Source organism: Dromiciops gliroides, chromosome 4 (assembly GCF_019393635.1).
Source record: "Dromiciops gliroides isolate mDroGli1 chromosome 4, mDroGli1.pri, whole genome shotgun sequence".
Classification (NCBI taxonomy): Eukaryota; Metazoa; Chordata; class Mammalia; order Microbiotheria; family Microbiotheriidae; genus Dromiciops; species Dromiciops gliroides.
In genome coordinates, this window is record NC_057864.1 from 23361779 (window position 1) to 23372945 (window position 11167).

The 11167-nt window shown below is 44.3% G+C and overlaps 1 long non-coding RNA gene across 1 annotated transcript in view; it reads right to left on the bottom strand.

Annotated features, from left to right (window-relative positions):
* The window catches only part of LOC122726325, a 29619-nt gene extending 18661 nt beyond the window's left edge, over positions 1-10958 (bottom strand). Inside the window, exon 1 of the long non-coding RNA XR_006352790.1 lies at positions 10856-10958. This is a non-coding gene — a long non-coding RNA (uncharacterized LOC122726325). The remainder of the gene's footprint in view (positions 1-10855) is intronic.
* Positions 10959-11167: the final 209 nt, after the last annotated feature.

Sequence of the window (11167 nt, forward strand, 5' to 3'; positions counted from 1 at the left end):
AAGCAAACAAAACTCAGAAAAAACAACAACAAACCAACCCAAACTGACCACTCCCCTCTGGCCCTCTGTGGAGCTAATTAGGAAAAAGCCCTTGCTCAGCTTTCTCCTGAGACTCAGGTCAGCTGCAGCTGGTGATGACCTCATGTCCTCCTTGGCCCTCACCTTTGCATTAAGTTCTGCCTAGTATGAGGGAACTAAGGTGAACTGGTGGGATCCCCTGCCCAAGAGCAGCATCCTAAAAGTGGCTTTCTAAGGCCTCAATGACATTTAGAGATGGGAGGACTCATAGAAATCAGCTCCTCCTATTCCCCCATTTGACAAACACTGACATGGAGGAAGAGGGGAAAGCCAGTAGATTGGGAGAGATGGAAGATTAAAGAAGAGAGGGAATGGTTATGGTAGCAATATGCTGGGGGAAACAGGAGGGGTGGTACCAAGGTGACATTCAGAAGGGTTTGCCTTGGTGAAGACAAAGTCTCATTAAGAACTGGAGGAAGGGAGAGAAGAGTGAGAGATGATGTAAAGTGATTCTGAGGTGACAAGGAGGGGAGAACATGGAGCTCAGTGAGTCGCTTCTGTTTCCAAAGCATGAGATAAGGTCCTTGACTTAGTATGACGGAAAGGAAAAGCATGGGGAGGGTAGAGAAGAGAAGGGAAGGTTGGGAAGAAGGGAATAAGAGAAGGAATCAGTGAGGAGTAACAGACAGGATCGCCTTGCTTCAGTGAGGGCCCAGTTGAGGTGAAGGAACATAAATTCATGATGGACCCAATCAGTCTATTTGTATGACTTCCTTTACCACCAGTGACTCAAGTAGAGATAGCCTAGGATCCAGAGTGCCCCCTAGATGACTAGACCTACTTCCTATTCACATCCCCAGCACTCAGTCCAATGATATTCAAATAGGAAGCACTTAACTGATGTTTTTAGTCCATTCATTTATTTCTTCATCCATCCATCCATTCGGCAGTGCTTGAATAAGAGCAGAGAAGGCAATCCTGGGGTTGGGGTGTGGTAAAGTTGGAACAGCAACAAGACAAGTGGCCAAGGGCCTCTGGAGAAGAGGATGGGATGAGGTTGACCCGCTCAGCCACAGGGTGAAGATGAAGAAGGGATGAGAATAGAGTCAGAGCAAACAATGACTTGAGAAAGTGCTAATGGGTGGAGAGAGGAGGCCCCATGATGGGGAAGCACAGGAGAGAATGGAATAGAACATCATAGTCAGATGGAGGAATACTCAGAGTTTTTGGTCACAGAAGAATATCTAGGAGTAATGGTGAGTCTAGAGTCTGACCATTCTTGGGGATGGCTAAGATGGAGGGAAGAGGGAAGAATGTTTCAAGGAATGTCAACATATACAACATATTGTGAAATGTATCAATATACACATATACACGTATGCATATGTATTGAAGTATACACATTGTAGAATTTGTGTCTATATTAAGGTAATGGATCTATAATATGTGTGTGTGTGTGTGTGCATATGCCAAATGGAAGGAGACGGAAGAGTTGGAGTGAGACATAGAAGAAGCAAGAGATGAGAGAATGGAAAAGGGAAATGGGTGGTTCACTCCTAGACAGCCTGTCTCAGGGATTCTGGGAAGAGCCAATGGGGGAAGTTTGTGAGTTATAAGGATAGTAAGATGGCCAGGTGTCAGAAGTTTCTTCAACTCCACCCCAGGGTCTTAGCAGGGATGTATACCCATGGGGACATGTGAGCAAGTCAGAGGACTTGGGGCTTTGGAGTCTTTGGAGCAAGCCCTAGGTAAGGGGCTTGGGCCAAATCTTCCTATGGTCTAGGTAGTATTAGAAGTGCACTGGATCTTAGAAAAGAGAATGCCAGGGCTGGGAGGGGCCTAGGAACAAAGAATGTCAGCTTGGAGGATCCTTAGAACTCTCAGAGCTGATAAGGACCACAGTAGTTCTCTAATCCAACTAATCTAACCCATAGTAGTTATCTCTTCTCCTCTCCTCTCCCCTCCCCTCCCCTCCCCTTCCCAACCCTTCCCTTCTCCTCTCTCTCTCTCTCTCTCTCTCTCTCTCTCTCTCTCTCTCTCTCTCTCTCTCTCTCTCTCTCTTTCTCTCCATTACCATTTGACAGATGAAACCCAGATAGATAAAGATTTGCCCAAGACCATCCCACAGCAACTTAGTGACAGAGCCATGTCCAGAATCCCATCTTCATGAGTTCTAGGTCAAGATGACCTCCATCTTCCTTTCCTACAGTAGGTTTCCATTCTGGATACCCTCCATGTGTCAAGAGAGTAAAACAGCCCGAAGAGTGAGTTTTTGTCTGCTCATTGACTGCTCAGGCAGGTACAGTAATTTAGTTTCCTCAGGGCTGATGGAGGAAGGGAGACCTTGGAATTCACCGAACATGTGGATATCTCAAAGACTGTCCCAGAGAGTAACAATACATCTTCAATCCCAGCCAGACCCCACAAAATCCTTTCCACATTTTGTCTTTAGGCAGGAAACCCAATACCCATTTCTTTTCCGATCAGTGGGGCCAAGGGCCACTGCCAGCCTGGTCCTTGCCCCAGCCTGCTAGTCAGACTCACACAGGCTTGAGAGGTGGAGTTTGGCAGGGAGTATGTTATATAACTCCAGGCTAGCGTGTAAGGTTTTTCCTCACCCCCTTCCAAGTGTTAACTCAAGAGAAAAAAGGGAAAAAAGGGGGGAAAGCTACCCAGTGCCCTATGAGATCTTCTGAGGGATTCTAGCCCCAACCACCTGAAGCTGACAGGACCCCCTCATCCAGATTTCTTCCAATCTGCTTTGCACCTGCTTCTTGGGGGGAGCACCCCCTCCCCCAGCTCCTGTCCTCCCCTCACCCTCTAGGCCAGCTTCCCTCAAGGCACTATCTTTGAAGCTTTGCCAAAGGAACATGCCCAAAGGCTTTGAATTTTCCAATCCACTGTCCAAGTTCAGCCATATAATTGGATGTGCTCATTTTAAAGCTGACTATTTTCTTAGGGCACCCTGAGCTTCAAAGAAGTCCAGATTTGCCTTGTCATTGTTAGATTGTGTGTGTGTGTGTGTGTGTGTGTGTGCGCGTGTGTGTGATATTTATGTGGTTTTTTGGAAGAGGAATGGACAAAGGAGAAAACATTTTATTAGAGAACATTGGAATTGCAAGGGACTTCTTTGAGGGTTAGGGTCATAGGATTTCAAGATAGAGTCTGGCACTTTTAGTTTGCAGGTGAAGAAACTGAGGCCAAGACCGGGGCCAAGGATACAAAGGTACTAGGCAACAAAGCCAAGATCTGAAGCCATATCATTTGGATCCAGGTCAAACATCTTCTGCCCATCCCCCAACTGCCAGGGCCCTTCCCTCCCCAAAACCAGCTTATCTACTGTATACATTCAGGGTGTCCCCAAACATTCAGTACAGTTAAATAAGACTTTGGGGATACCCCATATTTGTGTCGTATATATTTTTGCATGTCCTTGTTGTTTCTTCCATTAGAATGTAAGCTCAGTCAGGGTAAGGTTTTTTTTATTGTCTCTTTATCTCTCCAGCTCCTCATACGGTCAGTGACTGGCACATAGTAGGCATTTGCAGTCAGTAAATGCTTCCTGATTTATAGATTTAGTGCTGGAAGGGACTTTAGGGGCATCAGGTCAATTGCCTTTATTTTACTAATGAGGAAACTGAGTCCTGGGGAGGTTAAGTGACTTGTCCAAGGTCACACAGGTAGGAAGTATCAGAAGCAGGATTCAAACCTAAGTCCTCTTACTCCCATCCAATGGTTTTTCTAGTTCTAAGTGTCTCACACCACTCTAGCGTGAATGCTCCTCCCATTTTATCAACCTGCCTCTGGAAAAAAACTGTGGCCCAGGGAGCTCCAGGAGATAGTGTAGTGTCAAAATTAGCATAAGCCTGATTATGAATATATGATAATGTAATGATCCAGTATATTGTATAACTATGTACTATGTTATATATAACATCACATTGCATTATAATATACTATGCATATATTCTCTATTAAGTATAATTATATTATGGGGCAGTTGGGTGGTATAATGGATAGAGCGCTGGTCCTAAAGTGAAGAAGACTCATCTCTCTGAGTTCAAATCTGACTTCAGATATTTCCTAGCTGGGTGATCCTGGACATGTCATTTAATCTCTGTCTGCCTCAGTTTCCTCATCTGTAAAATGAGCTGGAGGAGAAAATGGCAAACCACTCCAGTATCTCTGCCAAGAAGACCCCAAATAGGGTCACAAAGGGTCAGACACGACTGAAAACAACTACATGATTATGATGGTTTTGAAATACTGCAAAAGCAAACCTATAGTGATTCCAACATCCACACTTGTTATTACAGAACAAAATATATTTGTAACCTAATTGCCCAGTTATTTACTGCTTTGAGGCATTATCTAAAATTTCTTGTCCTGAACACCTTGATTTATCATCATGAATTCACAAAGGGTTCTTTAATCACTAAGTGGGAACTATAAACCCAGACCAAAGAAATCATGGGTCCAGTTTCTATCCCCATCCTATTTATACTCACAAATATATATGTATAAATATATATGTATATGTGTGCACATATATATATATTCATGGGCATATGTTTTTTCTGCATATATACACATATGCATATACACATATACATGCACATACATAAACAAAACATTGACATAAACACACATATGTATGGATCTTCATTCACACACATGCACACAATACACACACACACACACACACACAAACACAGCATTTTGGCTTTTTATTAAGCACCAGACTGTATAACCTTGGGCAACTTACTTTTCTGGGTCTCAATTTCCCTACCGAAAAAAAAATGGATCCACAGGGTATTTGGTCCTCTTGTTAACAATCAAGCTATGTAATCTTGGACGAATCTCTCCCCCTATTCCTGTCGTCAGTTTCCCCATCTGTAAAACCAAGAGCTTGGAGGAAATGTTCCTTAAGTACCCTTCTAGCTCTATGATCCTCAAAACAATAATAGCCCAGCATTTATAGAGTTCACATTAATTAAAGTATGATCCCTACAGTCGATGTTCACAACAAAGTGGGTGATAGGATTCTCCTTATTTTATACATGGGGAAACTAAGGTTCAGAGGGGCTGAGGGACTTGCCTAGAGTCTAGGAAGTGACTGAGTCAAGGTGATGGGATTCCACTCAAATAAAGTCAAAAAGCCTCAACAAAGAACTTAGGCTGCACCACGCCCTGGGCTAAGCACTGGGGACACCAAGACAGACAAAACCCCAGTCCCTGCCCTCACATTTGGATGAGGGAGACATCATGTAAATAACTTGACACATTCAAGATACATGTAACATTGATTGAAGGCAATCTCTGAAGGAAGCTTTGGAGGGTGGGAGGGGCTGAATGGGGAACAGCCTTCTACAGAGGGTAGGGTTTCAAAGTCTTGAATGGAACCAGGAAAACCAAGGAAGAGAGATGATGATCACAGGCTCATAAATTTAGAGCTGGAAGGAACCTCAGATGTCCTTGAGTCCATTTTACCAATGAAGAAACTGAGTCACGGAGCGGTTAAGTGACTTGCCCAGGGTCATGAGCTAGTAAGTATCTGAGGTGGAATTTGAATCTAAGCCTTTTGGTGCCAAGTCCAGTGCCATATCCACCAAGCTAGGCCACCTCATGTTTTCCTGATTCCAAGACCAGAGCTTTACTGCCTCTTGCCGCCTAGCTGCTTATAGCTGCAGAGCAATAGTCTTTGACCCAATAGTAACTATTTAGTTACTATTCTTTTCCTTGCCAGGAAAAGCAACCTTCCTCTTTTTTTCTTTCTTTTCCTCTTGATCTGAGTTAAACCAGGCTCAGAAGCTTCATCTTTTGCCCAGAAAACTCCTGTTAAGCAAGTGTCTCCCTTCTCCCCCACCCCAGCTAAGCCAGTGGACACTTTCACTTGTTTCCACTGTGGAGCTGTTCATTGGAAGTCACCAAGCATGGACTCAAGTGTATGTGGGGGGAATAATGACTGTCCAGAGGCTTTTGTTTTGTTTGGAAGTTTAAAAAAATCTCCTAAAACAAATCCACCAGCCCCATGAAGATGGTTTATATCTTTCAGGCCCTCGAAGTCTCCACAGCACAAATTTCCAAGGTTTAATTTGAATTGTTTTTCTTAATCATCTCCATATTAGAAACAGCTGCAGGCTGGGCACAGGAAGCTCCTGGAGGGCCCTTCTTCTGCATCCATGAAAGAGCCAGCAGCTGACCATTAAGACCTCATGCTAGTTCCTTAATTACCCGTTGGAAAGGGTGCCCTTCAGTTGAAATCTCATGTTCTACAAACAACATGTGATTCCCATCAGATTTGGTTTCTTGAACGAAAGTCCTCTCTATTACCCCCAAGGCATCCCCCCATCCTCCACACATGTGTGTTTAATAGGAATTCTGGAGACCCACTACCAACCCATGGAACCACCATGATCGAAGGGAGGGTCAAGGGTCAGAGCTTTGCACTTGGGGCCCAAAGAAAATCTGTTCATCACCAGCTCTAATGAACTGTTCTCCCTCCTCATCTTTCTCAACCTCTCTAAAGCATTTGATGCTATTGGTCACCTCTTCTGGGATTCTCTCTCCTCACTAGGGTTTTGGTGACATTGCTCTATCCTGGCTCTCTTGCTATGGATATGAGGGAGCCAAGCCACCTTTCTTCCAAAGCATAGCCTTACTCTGAACTTCCCCTTCCTCACTGATCATGTCTCCATCCTTCCAGTTACCCAGGATTCACTTGGGCTTTTCCTCCGCTCCTCACTCCTACAATACATATTAAATCAGTTGCCGAATCATCCCATTTCCACTTCCATAACTACTTTCCACAGACATCCCTTTATCCACAGTATGCCAGATGCAATCACCTCTCACTGGGAATATTGTAATCATTTCTCTGTTTAATCTCCCTGCCTCTAATCTCTCCCTTCTCTGACCTGTCCTCCTCACAGCTGCCAAAGAGGTTGCTTTCACTAACATGCATGGGGCCAATCATCACCCTACTCAAGGAACTGAACCCTCATTGACTCCCTGTTACCTCCAGGAGTAGATATAAAGGCCTCTAATAGGCACTTAAAGCTCTTCATAGCTTAGTCCAGTCATACTTTTCCAGACTGGTTATGCATTGCTACACTCCATGCATGCACTCTAGGATCCAGACAAATTGCCCTTCTTACAAGTCCATGCATACAACATCCCAGTTCCATTCTCTATGCCTTTGCAAAAGCTGCATCCCCCGCATCTGAAAGCACTCTCCCTCCCCTGAAACTCCCAGAATCCCTGGCTTCTTTCAAGATTCAGCTCAATTGCCACCTGAATTTAAGGCAGGCTTTCTCTGCCTCCTCTCCCACCTCTCCTTGACAGGCTAGGGCACTGAGCTGAATCAAATAAGATGAAATTCCATGGAGATAAATGTAAATTCTTATACTTGGATAAAAACATCAGCTATACAAACATAATATTGGAGAGTCTGTTTAAATAGCAGTTTTTTCTGGGAAAATTATCTGGGGGTTTAAGTGTGTGTGTGTGTGTGTGTGTGTGTGTGTGTGTGTGTGTGTGTGTGTGTGTGTGTAGGATGTTGTGGTACCCAAGAAAAGCTAATGCAATCTGAGGCTGCATCAAAAAGGAAGGTTTCTAGGAATACAGAGGCAATGTTGCATTGTACTCAACCTTCGTCGGAGCTAATCTGTAGGGCTGTCTGCATTTCTGTGTGTTCTAGTTGGTTTTTTTAATGATATTTACAAACTGTAGATTGTCCCAAGAAGAGAGAATAGGATGGTGCAGGGATTTGGGTCCACAGAGCATGAAGATGTATTGAAGAAATTGGGAATATCTAATCTGGAGAAGAAATGACTTGGTGAGGGTGGGTGGTGCATGATCATTGTCTCCACATATTTAAAAAAAAAGTCATGTCGAAAAGGGATTAAACTGTCTCCTCTTGGTCCCAAAAACCAAGCAAGAGGTCGATGGGGAAAGTTACAAAGAGGTGAATTTCAGCTTTTGATGTCAGGAAAACCTTCCTAATACTTAGAGCTCCCCCAATCTACAATGGGATGGTTCCTCATCCTTGGAGGTCTCCAGGAGGCTGGACTGCCACTTGTCAGGTTTATTATACAGGAGGAGATTCAGTTTGTGAGCGGGTTGTCCTAGACAGTCTCTGAGTTCCCCTGCCTTCTAATTCGATGAGGATTCTCTTCTGTGGTTCAGTGCTCTGAGTATGTATAGGTATGTCTAAAGACTCTTCTGGCCTGAAGGTTGGGAGGCTGGGGATTCCATGAATGGGAGCTGAAGGGATTGTCACTAGCCTGGCAGTCTGAATGGGACCACAATCCAAATTATGCTGAGCCTTGGGGAATATGGATCCCTTTCCAAGTATGAACCCAAAACAGCCAGAAAGCAAAAGGAATTGCTGAGCCAGTCCTCACATGGAAGCCATGGACTAACTAGGCAGAGGCAGCCTGTGAATTTCAAATGCTCTGACATAGAATCCCAAGCCTGGTTCAAAATGGAAACAGTCGAGGGGCGGCTAGGTGGCACAGTGGATAAAGCACCGGCCCTGGATTCAGGAGTTCCTGAGTTCAAATCTGGCCTCAGACACTTGACACTTACTAGCTGTGTGACCTTGGGCAAGTCACTTAACCCCCATTGCCCCACAAAAAACAACAACAACAACAACAAAATGGAAACAGTCGAGTGCTCCTGGCTCTGTTTTTCTGCAGAAGAGACTGGGGGACAAGCCCCAGGGTCACTGAATGATCATGCTTGCTGCTGCCCAACTGTATCAGCCCACCCTCGTTTAAATCAAGAACAGCAAACTCCCAGTCCTCAGAGTTCTGGCCTCCCAATAAGTGAAGCTGTCCAGGGATGCCCCACCTTCCTGTGAAGGTCCCCTTGAAATCTCTCTTCCTTCACTATCTGTTAGCCCTGGACCTCAGGGCTCTGAGAAGAGCCAAAACTCCAGTGGGGGGGAAAGAGCAAGAGTGGAACATGGACAGAAACACTCAGTTTCTTGGGAAGCCTTAACGGAGTCAAGCCTCTATTTCATAGCACAGGGTGGGTGAATTCACCAGCCAGCTTCCTTGGGAAAGAAAGCACAGGGCCGAGGTATAGAATTCAATGTAGGGATCTGCTGGGACCCGAGAAAAGAGCCATCCATTCCAAGAGCTAGGAACCTAGAGGCCGTGGAATGCCAGAGGGCAGAGGGATGTCATGCCCCTCTCTGATAGAGGGGGAATCTGAATCCTGAATGAAGGATCTGGACTTGAAGCTCTCATTGTTTCCTGTGCCTATTAGCCTGTGTTCTTAAGGTTCCTCTGCCCTCTGGCATTCCACGTTCTCAGACCAACGTAAATCTGAAATGGGCAACAATAGTCTATAATATCTACATGATAAAAAGTCAGCTAGGAATTCCTCATTGGATGCCCTTGGACAAGTCTTTCAGATATAACTGAAATAACTTAACTTTCTGGTTCCAAGCTGGTGCTCTATCCACTGCACCACCTATTCACACAATCAAGCCTTGAAAAATGTGTAATTATGGATCTGGGTGCTAGAAAGACAATGCAGCCCCATGAGAAGCAACAGGGCACAAGTTAAAAGTGTAGGGGCTAGATTGGAATGGGTTAATAGTACATTTTTGTGTATTGTGCAAGAAGATCCATTCTATAAAAATTAGGTCAGGGGTTAACTGTCCCAATAAACTGGGTGGGGAATATAAATAACCTAAGGGGTTTCTGAGGTACTATTCTGGTAGATCTTTTATTATTGAGAGCTTCGATTATTTGTTTTATCTTTTTCTCTGCTTCAGGACTCTGGCACTAAAGCACTAGATTTAAGGTAAAAGTTGAACTCAGCTCTTAATATATCTAACATGAACTGGATGGCAATAAGCAAGTCTCTGAGACTCAGTTTCCTCACCAGTGAAATAGTGACTGATTCTGATGCGTATGACTCCTATCTCAAGAGATCAATAGGAAATTGAAAACAAGTAATGTACATGAAACTGTTTGCAAACTATAAAGTACTCCCAAAATGTCTGTTCTTATTCTCTCTGACAATTTTCCTACTTTGACAAAAGCTCTGCTTGTCCCCACAGGGGCAGCGTTGGGATAAATGGGAAGAAACTAGGCAAGGGGCAGATTTCATTATTGATGGAAGGAAATACTTCCTAACAAATAGAATCAATCCTGAATAGAGTGGCCAGCCTTGAGGTGGGGTGGGGGAGGGGCAATGGGAGGGAGGGCTGCCTGTCCCTGATGGTCTTCAAGGAAAGGTTGGATAATCACTTTTCAGGGATGTTATAGAGAGCAGGCACCTTCACACTCAAAGATTTTATGAAGTCCAAAATTGAATTTGTGACCCTTCCTCTAAACCTCCTTTCTCTGGATTCTCTTATTCCAAAGACTCAAGCTCTAAGCTGTTCTTTTTCTCTCTCCTGCTATTCCTGATCCCTGAGGGTCTCCTATAAATCTAACATCTCCTTCCCCAACACAAACACACATGGCAGTGTCCAGAAGACCTCCCCCTCCTCAGTCTGGCCAGTTTTTTGTTTATTTCTAATTTATGGAATAAAACAAGCACTTCCATAACACAGTATAAGAAAAACATGATTAAACTGCCTATACCCTTTGATCCAGAAATACCACTAATAAATCTATTTCCAAAGATGATAGGGGAAAAAAAGAAAAGCAACTAAATGTTCAAAAACTTTACAGCAGCTCTCTTTGTGGTGGCAAAAACCTGGAAATTGCAGGGATACCCATCAATTGGAGAATGGCTGAACAAGCTGTGGCATATGATTGCAATGCTATAAGAAATGATGAGCTCAATGGTTTTAGAAAAACATGGAGAGACTTACAGAATTCTCTTTTGTCTCCTTGTGTCACCCAGGCACAAGTCAGCCTTCTGTCTGTCCGAGTCTGGAGAGTCCTGGGTTGAAAGTGGGAACAGCTGTGCCCAGGACGCTGAGTTGAAATGCATCTGCCCAGGATTTTGTGGGCATATTTAAGAGGCATTGGCACTTGGATAGAAACTGGCTGTAGGGCAAGAAGAAGGTTTTGAGGGCTAGATTGTTGAGAGCAGAGTTAGCCCTGGGATTCATAGCCAGGAATCAGAGTGTTTGGGAGAAACCGCCTGTGGGAAGTCTGTCCGGCACTTAGAACCCTGTGGT